Genomic DNA, 12,547 nt, shown 5'->3' on the forward strand with positions numbered 1-12,547 from the left:
AAGTAATATCTGGAAGGGGTGGGTTGTATTATGAGTAAAGGTAAAGGCTAATACTAGAGGTCACCTGTTTAAGGTGTGTGGAGGAAAGTTCAGGGGGGATGTCAGAGGTAGGTTTTTTTTACACAGGGAGAGGTGGGTGCCTGGAATGCACTGCCAGGGGCGGTGGTGGGGGCTGATATGATAGGGTCATTTATGAAACTCTTAGCTAGGCACATGGATGAAATTATGTTATGGGAGGTGAAATAGAGAGGGGGATAGATAGAATGTGGATAAGGTTTATATAGGTCAGCACATCACGGGCCAAAGGGCCTGTACTGTGCTGTACTGTTCTATGTTCTAAAGGTTGGGCACATGGGGTTTGTATCCATTGGGGCTTAAAAGAGAGGGGATTTAACTAAAAGATCCAAGATGCTGAGGTGTCTTGATAGGGTGTATATGGAGAGAGCATTTTCTCTCATGAGGGAACCTAGAACTAGGTGCCAATGTTTAAGACAGAGATGAGGTGATTTTTTTTTCTCTCAAAGGGTTATGAGTCTTTGTTCTGTTGTTCTATGACTTTTCTGCAGGGATCTGTACTGGGACCTCTGCTCCTTGTGAGATATATAAATGACCTGGATGAAAATGTAGATGGGTGGGCTAGTAAATTTGCAGATGATACAAAGATTGGTGGTGTTATAGATAGTATAGAAGATTGCCAAATGATACAGCAGGATAATGAACAGTTGCAGATATGGGCAGAGAAATGGCAATATCTGGCCAAATGTGAGGTTTTGCACTTTGGGAAATCAAATGTAAAAGGGTAATACACTGTTAATGGCAAGACCCTTAAAAGTTTTGTTTTATACAGAGATTGGTTGGTGCCTGGAATGCACTGCCAGGAGTGGTGGTGGAGGCAAATATGACCGAGGCATTCAAGAGGTTCTTAGATAAGCACGTGAATGTGTAGAGAATGGAGGGACATAGACATTGTGTAGCCATAAAGGACTAGTTTAGTTAGGCATTTAATTATTAGTTTAATTAGTTTGGCACAACATTGTGGACTGAATAACCTGTTCCTATTCTGTACTGTTCTAACACCTACAGTTATTTTTGTATTTTGTTATCTGAAAGGTACAATCAGAAGATCATACAGTTATACAGCACAGAAATGGGCTCTTCGGCCCATCACATCCATTCTGACCCTTTTTCACATCTACACCAATCCCATTTGCCCACACTAGGTCCATATCCTTTTATGTCTTGCCTATTTAAGTGCCTGTCTAAATGTTTCTTAAATGTAGTGATTGTGTCTGACTCCACCATCTCCTCTGGCAGCAAGTTCCAGATATCAAACGTAAATAAAACTTTCCCTCTAAAACTCCTTCCTCTCACCTTAAACCTATACCTTCTTATATTTGATACCCCTACAATGAGAAGATGATTCTGATTACCTACCCTACCTATGCTTCTTGTAATTTTATATACTTCTGTTAAGTCACCCCTCAGCCTCCTTCTCACCGGGGAAACAAACCTATCCTATCCGATCTCTTCCCATAACTGGAGTCCTCCAATCCAAGCAATACCCTAGTGAATCTCCTCTGCACTCTCTCCAGTGCAGCTACATCCTTCCTACAGTGTGGCAACCAGAATTGCACACAATTCTCCAAATTTACCGAACCAATCTTTGTAAAGTTGCAACATAACATTCCAACTTTTATATTCTATGCCCCAACCTTTAAGCAAAGCATGCCATCTGCCTTCTTCACCATCTATCCACCTATGTTGCCACTTTCCAGGAACTATGCGTTTGAATCTGAAGTTATTATGTGTTATTATGTAGTTATAATAAAGAACTACAGTTCCCAGTAGGCAATGCAAAAGGTCACATGGGGGAACAGGAAGTGGCTGTGAAAGAGCAGGAAAGCAGGCCAGCCTGTTGCAGCCTGTTGTTGTTTTGTTTTAATAAATGTTCAGATATTAAACCCACGCGAAGTGTATCTCTTGATGAAGAACAAACATAACAGAAGGTCCCGCTGTTCACCAACATTCCTTAGCAACTTACCATTCACTATATTTCTCCCACCCTTATTTGACTTCCCAAACTGCATCACCTTGCACTTGTCCGGATTAAATTCCATCTGCCAACGGACCCCCCCTCCGCCCCAACTTTCCATTTGATCTACATCCTGCCTGAGACAACTTTCCTTGCTATCCACAACACCAACTTTTGCGTCACCCACAAACTTACTAAACAGACCTCCCACACTTTGAAACAACTGCACTACAACCAAGTAACTAGGGGTGGCACTATTGAACTTGCAGTAAACTCACCCTCTCAGCTGTGCCACCTCCAGGAACTTGGGTTGCATTAAGTTTACTCCTGGTTCACATCGAGCTGGATCTCCAACAGTCTGCGGAGAGTTCTGCTGGCATTTACAGGGGTTTCTAATCAGAGGATAGACCAATGAGCGAGGGCACCTTTTGGCTGCTGTGGTGAGCTCTCAGAGCGCAGCCCTCCAGTCCACGTGTCAGCAGATGGTTGGCGCCACCGGCAACCCAGGCGTGAGGCAGCGTACCTGGGACATCGGGATGACCGTCAGCCCGGCACTAGTTCCGACCACCTTCCAATCAGCTGCAAGACCAGGGCCCACTGGGCCACAGTAACAGTTAGTGATTTTTATAAACTTTATTCATAATAAAAAAATATATACAAAGCAAGAAACAGTGCTAAAACAAAACCTTAACATTCATGGTTGTTACATCCAGTAGTGTAAGCTTTAAAGAGAAAAACACACTAATAAAAACAGCACCATTGCCTGGCTCAGCATAAATGGAGGGCGGGGTCTTAACTAGTTGGCAATGCAGCAGATTTCAGGGTTTACTGTGTCTTGAGACACTTTTTTTGTTGGTGTGTTTTTTTATTATTAATATTTCTCACCTCTTTTATAATAGTCTGTCCACTTCTTTAAAGCCGTGATTATATTCATGAAGAAGCAAGCAGGGCAGTTAGAGAGTGAGGGGTAGCGCCTGCAGTCTCTGGCTGGGCGCTGGTGAGCGGAGCAGCTGCTTCTCCCACACTCCACCTGCCTGTCAGAGCCGGGTGGCAGCGGGGCCAGGCACTGGAATAGGAGAGGTCCTGCTGGGCGTCGCCACCCGGCTGCGGACCTCCACCTGTCAGCAGGTCCGACGCAGAAACACGCTTATAGGAATTGCCTTCTGCCAATGGCGAGTGACAGAGAGCTGGCCTTTTGAGACTGGTAGGCACCGCAAGGGTGGAGTGCAAGAATCACACATTAATCTAACATTGTTCTGAGCGTTGTAAATAAATAAATGAAGTTATTGTTTTATCTTAAAAACCTAGGGGCTCTACAGAGAAGGGCCACAGTTTAGAGGCCTCTTTCCATTGCACACAAATTAGCTTAAATTTGTGTTAAAACCCCACCAACTGGTGATGTGTTAAAACCCCACCAACTGGTGATGTGTTAATGTTAAGTAATGAAGTGACATTACTTGTGAAAACGGAGACACAAGAGACTGGAGATACTGGAATCTGGAGCAGAAAACAGAATGCTGGAGGAACTCAGCAGATCGAGCAGCATTTGTGGAGGGAAAGGGATAGGAAGAGGTGAGGCAGAGGCTGGTAGGTGACAGGTGGAAACCCAGATGGATAGGTGTAGGTGATGGGCAGATGAGAATGGGAAAGATACATAAAGGGAGAGAGAACTAGGTGGACTGGGTGTAGGTCACCTGAATGGGCTACCCAAGTGGAATATGAGGTGCTGTTCTTCTAGTTTGTGTTTGGCCTCACTGTGGCAGTGGAGAAGGCCGAGGACAGACAGATCGCTGTGGGATTGGGAAGGGGAGCTGACATGACATGCAACCAGAAGTTCAAGATGGCTTGATCCTCAAGACGACTGTCCCTTCGTCTACACATGGTCTGGACAATGTAGAGAAGACCACATTGAGAGCATCAAATGCAACAGACGAGCTTGTAGGAAGTGCATGTGAACTTGTGAAAATGTTAACACAGACATTCTGTATGTATATATTTTAGATTTTATGAATAAGGTATATTTTGAAATAAAAGGTTTTCTAGTAATCAGAGGTCAAGTGCTTTCATATTGACACCAAATAGGAGGTGTAAATATGTAATCAGAGCCAAAACTGAATCCAAAATCAAGCAGAGTGAAAGTCTCTGATAAACACTCAACTCTTCCCTATGAGGTGGTAGAGAGTCTAATTCATTACCAATCAACAGAGTCATATGGCACTGAAACAGGCCCCTCAGTACACTGAGTCTGTACCAACAATCAAGCACCCATTTACACATCCTATAGTAATCCTATTTTATTCTCCCCACATTCCTTTGACCCCCTAGATTCTACCACTCATTAATACACTCGGGGCAATATACAGCTACCCATTAACCTACCAACCTGCATGTCTTTGGGATGTGGAAGGAAACCAAAACACCTGGAGGAATCCTATGCAGTCACAGGGAGAATGTGCAAACTCCACACAGACAGTATCAGAGGAGAGAATTGAACCCGGGTGTTTGGAGCTGTGAGATAGCAGCTCTACTAGCTGCACCACTATGCCGTCCATAATATTGGTGTGTCTAACCACTGTCATTGTGGCAAGCAGAATGCATGTTCTGGAGAATTCATGCAAGCAGAATGCATGCTCTGGAGAATTCACACACCATACAGCAAGCCAAGATTAACATGTCCAAAATTCTCTCTGCATAATGTCACCATTTACATTTGCTCCTGTGTATTTTCAGCAAATTAGACTATATTATACAGTTAGTGCTTGAATTCGTTGTTTTCAATTTTTATTTCTATTTCAGATTGTTTAGTTTACATTAGTATTTGGCAAAGTTGGGCATTTTTGGTACGATGCATCAAATTGTGGTTTCAATAAAGTGCAACTAAATTATAATAATTACAGAGTACTTCAAATTTATCTTCATTATTTTTTCAAGAAAATACTCATTTTCTTTTATGTAATTGCAGATGCTTTTTGCTTCACAGCACATTTCTGCCTGCTCTTTTTCTCCTCTAACCTTTCTCAGCATGATGACGCCACTAACCAAGGCATTCCATGAACTAATTAAATTGGCCTATAGTCTGTATAAGCAGTTTGTGTGGCATTCTTGCAGCAAAAAAACCTGAGTTCCCTGGTCACTACCCATTAGGAGTGCTTAGTTTTTACCAGTGTGCTTCTGGTACAATCCCCTTTCAGGTGGTGAGGCCCATGAAATGGAGGGCTTTTCCAACTTTAAGTTCTGTTCGTTTGACATTTATTGCTCGCATGTGCCAGGAAACTGGATTGCTTAGCTTTTTTTCACACTATACAATTGAAAATTGATTCAACACAGAGTGAATTGTGTTTGCAACCATTTCCCAGTCATATCACACCAACTTCCTGTACATTATGACATCATTTCTTGTGCGGAACAACTTGGACCACATTGTCCTTGGGGTAACTGGTCTTAATCCTGCTCTGGGAGGCCTGCAGGTCATCACTCGAATCTGTTGCTCTACCCCACCTTTCCACTTCCTGACAGGCAACCCAACTACTACTATTATCAAATGCTCTGATTCTCAATCTGAAGTGCCTGCTCTCTAGTCTTCTCCCACCTCCCCCCACCCCCTGCCCCGGACTTCAGTAGTAGTTGCAATCTTCCCAATTCTGACCAGAGTACCAGACTCTTCTCCCTTCCTTGTGACCTTATGCTCTGCTGCCTGGATTCCACATACCAATGGTTCAAAGTAAGTTCCAAGTAACTTCAAGACCTTCAGACAGTTTATCTGAGTTGTAGGTTTCCTTTCTCAAGCAGATAGAAGAGACTCTTGACATTAAAACACTAATTAGAATAGAACAGATAAAGCTGGAAGAACTGTCACAGTAAAATTCAACAGTCCAGCTTTCTTAAGTTATTTGGAGAATACTGTCCCCAGCTCTATTCCCTTGGCTGGGAATTGCAAGTATAAGAACTTTACACTCATTGATTACTCCGTCCACACACCATCCAGAACTCAGCAATAACAAAGAGAAATGCCATTTTTATCAGTTTAATTTCTTTGAAGTGATGAGCATTAAATATATCACCAAACAAAACAAAAATGATGCACATAGACATCTAGATCCCTCAGCTCTGCAATCTTTCACCACTTAGATAATATGCTTCATTTTAATTTTTTCTTTCCATAATGGACAATTTCACATTTTCCAACATCATACTCCATTTGCCAGATCTTTGCTCCATCACTAAACCTATCCATATCCCTTTGTACCTCCTCATGTTCTTTTATGCAACTTGCATAAAGGTTGAGGTCCAACACCAATCATTGTGGCACACCACTCCTTACATTGTACGAGGACAAAAATCCATTTTCCCTACTTTGTTCTGCCTCTACCTTCTCTGCATTTTATATCTGTCTGATTTCCAACTTTTCTATTCTGATTGGAAGGTCATTAATCTGAAATTGGTCTGTTTTTCTCTCCACAGATGGTGCCTAGCCTACTGAGTACTTCTAGCATTTTTGTTTTTATTTCAGATCTCCAGCATCTGCAGAGTTTTGCTTCTCAATCACAACAGGATGAGCCTGATTGAAATTCCCAATCAGCATGATCAACTTGGGAATGGTCACAACATGAGTGCCATTTCCTTTCCTTATATCCCTAAGCAGAGTGCCTCTTTCCATGCCTCTACTACCCCGTGTTAACAAAGAAGGCAGAAACCCCTGCACTTCTAACCCCCTGAACAAGATGGCTAGTTTGTCACCCCAACCTTGTTCTTAAGAGTGCCAGTTCCTCACTTCTCTCTGAGTAAAAATGCCAGTTCCTCTCCCCACCCTGAGAAAGTGTCCATTTCTTCCTCCGTAACCCCTGACTAAGAGTTAGCATTCAATTTCTAGGGAAGCACATTTTTAGGAAAACCACTGGAAAAAGGTATTGAATGGTACATACTATTGAAACAGAGTATCGTAGAAAAAGGAAAATGTTAAAATATAATATTTTAGTTGAATATCCGATATCAAAACAGAATGAATGTAAACTAATCAAATGGGACAGAATAAAAATATCGGAAAAAAGTCAAAGAAAATATTAAGGCTTATTAAAGTGTCAGATTACATCCTTTCTAAGTGCACGGTGGTAAATTATTCCTCCTTTCTCAAGCTATCCATGTTGCCTTTGAAATGGTTGACCACACTTTCTTCCTCTAACACCTCTCCATCTTCATCCAAATGAGTGGGATTGCACTTACCTGGGCTATTCTGATACATCCTTTTGCAGTGAGACTGTCATCTGCAATAGCTTCTCTTGCTCCCAGATTTTACTCTGGTGTGCCCTAAGTATTTATTGTAGGCCCCTCAGCAACATTAATGGAAAGCCCAATTTTGATTTCCTCATATACACTGATAAAATCTTGCCACTCTTCAACACCATCTCTCTTTCAGTGTCTCCTAATTTTCTAATTGAATAATGGACATTCATGATTCCGTAGTGAGTAGAAGAACGAAGGAAGTATGGTGGGGCATGGTCACGAGATCGACACCTAGACATCTGGTTAGTATCCAAGTGAGAAAGTCGAGTTGTGCCAACACAACTCTGTGAGCTGACCTCCAGCACAGAACAAACAGATAAGGATGTTCTGCTATGAGCAGACATCCTGATAATTACAGAACTAGTGGTTGAAGTGTTAGAGTGATCATGGAACAATGCCAGCAGGAATTCGAAGAAATTAAAGAAGTACATAAATGGAATAGAAGTTGACTTGTAGCCATGCAATTGTCTAGGAGGTATGCAAAGACATGTATAAAAAATACCTCACAGGATGATTGGCAGCAACAACTCTGGAGAATAGCCATTGCAGAAGAAGACCATGCATCAGGAACTTGCCGCGTCAAACCCTGGCCATGTTCATCTAGAGCGGATAATATCTGAGTACAAGTGGTGAGTTTTGGAAGTTGTGAAACTAACTAAAGAATTGTGTAACTAAAGAGTTAATGATTCTTGTTTGAAACTCCGTGGTGAATCTTTGAGCTGTTTGAACGAATCACTACTAATAAAGTATAGTTATTAGGCAAAGTCATTGTCTGGTGTGTTCTATAGTGCGCTGCATTTAATTTTCAACAATTCTTTCAGAGAAAGTGGGCACCTATATGGTACAGCTAATTGCAACAATTTTTGGAGAATTCATTTGGAAAGTCCAATATTAGATGTGCAGATATTTCCTGCAACCACATATTGGGAAGAGCAAAGTCTTTTTCTATAATACTTACCACAGCTCCATTCTCTAACCCTTTAGCAGAGGGTACAAAAACAGATATCATAACAATTCAATGATTCTATGAAAAGCTGATAATATATTTGGAATGGAGTACTGGGTATTAAGGACTGAAATATTTATGAGAAGAACTGGGTCACTGTTAACAGAGGTCAAATACCCTGTTGAGAAACAGCAAGATTTGCCAAGTGCCCTCCACAAATTGTTCCATAACATTGTATTATCATTTCTGAAAGAATCTTGATTAATTCCACATCCAGTCAGCACCCATCTACTCTGCTCCTGAATATGACCACTACATGCAGATTATAAATCAAATACATCATGCTGGATCTTGCTTGAAAAAAATAGCATGCCATATATGCACCATTATTAACTTGCAAATTGAGGATTAACATTATTAAGTGAATTGTGAATCTCCAAAATTTGTTGATTTATGTCACTCAACATTTGCTTCATAAGACTGCATCTCACCTTTATGATTCCCATTCTCCATATTTACTCTAAATAATTTACTTATTAAAACAGTGATAGCAAGTTAAATCTTGTAAATAAGAGCCTAAGTACCTCATTAACTGCAAGATAATTGTTTACAAGTCAACAAACTCTGTGGATCAGATAGGAAACAATTTCAATAATTCAATTTCACTCTTTCCTATAGTTAATCATTAAATATAAAACAAACAAATTCTTTTTCTTACTTTTCCGTTTTTTCTAAGATCCAATTTATTTTCTCTAACTTTATTTATTCTTTTGTATCTCACAGCATTGTAATTAATTCTCTGCTATCATTGGTTAAAGACAAACAGTCATTTTTCCCAAATGCTCCATTGACCTCATGTTGATTGGCAATTGCAGTAAATTATAACAGACTTTTGGGGAACTGAAGGAAACAGAGGGAATTCTGACTAATAAGCTCCTTGATCTGGCAAGATCCCAGCCAATTTTTTCTATTGCTGATTCAATACTCTTTTCCTTGGGAGGCCTGGCAAACTATCCTCTTTTACAACTGTAAATAACGACACTGTAGCAGCTGCTACCGCGATGTGAAAGCAAGACACTAGTTGGTGGGCTGCAGGACAAAAACTGATTTATTTTCCCGCCTTGTGCGGGCCTTTTAAGAGGAGTGGTTCCCGCTCACCGGAAACGGAAATGACATATGCGCTACGTCATCAAACTTTTCCCACGCGCGGGTCCTCCCCATCGCTCGGGGAAGACAAAGGCCCAACGCCATCTTGGGCCTCGCAGCTCCGACGACACACGACCCGACCGCTGAGTCGGTACGCTTGCTCGGACGGTGAGTCGCTACACAACCACCCCTCCCCCCACCCTCCCCCCAGAACTGGCGATACACTCCCCAAGGTTCGCGGGCTGTGCTAGCCGTTGCTTAAGAGGTCGGCCTCTGCGTCGCAGTGTGGGGACCTCAACCGGTTGTTGCAGATCTAAATGGGCCGGTTTGAGGCGGTCCGTCGTGAAGACCTCTTCCTTGCCCCCAGTGTCCAAAATAAAGGTGGACCCATTATTCCTGATGACTCGGAACGGCCCCTCATTTGGTCGTTGCAACGGTGCCCGAGGTGTGCCCCTGCGAACAAAAACAAACCTACAGTCTCGTAGTTCTTTGGGCTTACAGGACGGGGCTTGACCGTGCCGCGAAGTGGGAATCAGTGCCAAGCTGCTGAGCCTCTCGCACAGTCTTTCCAGGACTGCCATGGGTTGTTCCTCTTGGCCCCAAAGGATGGGTATGAAATCCCCTGGGATGACCAGGGGCGCACTGTACACAAGTTCAGCTGACGAAGCGTGGCCATCTTCCTTGGGGGCAGCGTGTATGCCGAGCAGGACCCAAGGCAGTTCGTCGACCCAGTTAGGACCTTTCAGGTGGGCCATCAGGGCTGATTTCAGATGGCAGTGGAAATGTTCCACCAACCCGTTTGATTGAGGGTGGTAGGCCATGGTGGTGTGCAGCTGCATCCCTGGCATGTTCGCTAATGCAGACCAGAGGCTGGAGGTAAACTGGGTGCCCCTGTCTGAAGTGGTGTGCACCGGAACACCAAAACGTAAGATCCAAGTTGTGAGCAGCACCCGGGCGCAGGAATCAGTCGTGATGTCGGATAGAGGGGTTGCCTCTGGCCACCTCGTGAACCGGTCCATGATGGTAAGAAGGTACTGGGCTCCTCTTGAAACTGGCAGAGGACCAACAAGGTCGACGTAGGTGTGGTCGAACCTTCTACGGGTAGGCTCGAACTGCTGTGGTGGGATCTTGGTGTGTCATTGGAGTTTTGATGTCTGGCAGTGTGGACAAGTCCTGGCCCACTCACTGACCTGTTTGCGTAGACCATGCCAGACGAACTTGCTGGCGACCAGTCGGACAGTTGATCTGATGGACGGGTGTGCCAACCCGTGTACCGAGTCGAAAACGCGTTTCCGCCAGGCTGCAGGAACTATAGGGCAGGGTTGACCTGTTACGATGTCGCAAAGGAGGGTCTGCTGACCTGGACCGACTAAGGAATCTTGGAGCTGCAGGCCCGAGACTGCGGTTCTGTAGCTGGGCAGCTTGTCGTCGGCTTGCTGTACGTCAGCCAGGGCTGTGTAGTCAACGCCCAGGGACAGGCTGTGGATAGTCGGTCTGGAAAGTGCGTCAGCAATGACATTGTCCTTTCTGGAGACATGTTGGATATCCGTTGTGAATTCAGAAATGTAGGACAAATGTCGCTGCTGGCTAGCTGACCAGGGATCGGAGACCTTGGAGAAGGCAAAGGACAAAGGCTTATGGTCAGTGAAAGCGGTGAAAGGCCTGCCTTCTAAAAAGTACCGGAAATGCCGGACTGCCAGGTACAGCGCTAGAAGTTCCCGATCAAAAGCGCTGTACTTCAGTTCGGGTGGTCCAAGGTGCCTGCTGAAAAATGCCAAGGGTTGCCAATGGCCTTCAATTAGTTGTTCCAGTACTCCACCAAACGCAGTGTTGGATGCGTCCACCATGAGGGCAGTTGGGACGTCTGTCCTAGGGTGTACCAGCATCGCGGCGTCTGCCAGGGCTTCCTTGGCTTTAACGAAGGCAGCCGCAGCCTCGTCATTCCAGGCGATGTCCTTGCCCTTGCCAGACATCAACGAGAACAAAGGGCACATGATACGGGCTGCTGCAGGGATGAACCGATGGTAAAAGTTGACCATCCCCAGGAATTCCTGCAGGCCTTTGACCGTGTTGGGATGGGCAAATTGGCGGATAGCGTCTACCTTGGCAGGTAGGGGTGTTGCTCCTTCGCTGGTGATTCTGTGGCCGAGGAAATCGATAGAGTCAAGTCCGAATTGGCACTTGGCCGGGTTGATAGTGAGGCCGAAATCACGGAGACGGGAGTACAGTTGGCGGAGGTCGGAAAGGTGTTCTTGGCGGTCACGGCTGGCGATTAGTATGTCATCTAAGTAAATGAACATGAAGTCCAGGTCCCAGCCTACCGTGTCCATCAGCTGCTGGAAAGTCTGCGCGGCGTTCTTAAGGCCGAACGGCATTCGAAGGAATTCGAAGAGGCCGAATGGAGTGATAAGCACAGTTTTGGGGATGTCGTCAGGGTGGACCGGGATTTGGTGGTGTCCCTGGACGAGGTCCACCTTGGAGAAGATGTGGGCCCCGTGTAGGTTCACCGCGAAGTCCTGGATGTGAGGGATGGGGTAGCGGTCCGGGGTGGTGGCATCATTCAGCCTGCGGTAGTCGCCGCAGGGCCTCCACCCGCTGGTGGCTTTGGGGACCATGTGCAGGGGGGAGGCCCAGGTGCTGTCTGACCTGCGAACGACCCCCAGTTCCTCCATGCAGCTGAACTCTTCCTTTGCCAGGCGGAGCTTGTCTGGAGGTAGTCGTTGTGCTTGGGCACGAAGAGGTGGCTCTGTGGTAATGATGTGGTGCTGCACCCCGTGTTTGGGCATAGAATTCGTAAACTGAGGTGCCAAAACCGATGGGAACTCAGCTAGGAGCTTGATGAACTCGTTGCCGGACAGGGAAATGGAGTCCAGGCGCGGGGCTGGTAGGCTGGCTTCTCCCAGGGGATAGGTTTGGAAAGTTCTGGGGTCCACTAGCCGCTTCCCTTGCAGGTCGACTAACAGGCTGTGGGCCCGAAGGAAATCAGCTCCCAGGAGTGGCCGAGCGATGGCGGCAAGGGTAAAATTCCAGGTAAAACGGCTGTCGCTGAATTGTAATTGAACTGTACGAGTACCGAAAGTCCGTATCGTTGTGCCATTTGCGACATTGAGTACAGGACCTTGTTGCCTGTTACAAGTGTTGCA

This window comes from Pristis pectinata, chromosome 2 (genome assembly GCF_009764475.1).
Source record: "Pristis pectinata isolate sPriPec2 chromosome 2, sPriPec2.1.pri, whole genome shotgun sequence".
NCBI lineage: Eukaryota > Metazoa > Chordata > Chondrichthyes > Rhinopristiformes > Pristidae > Pristis > Pristis pectinata.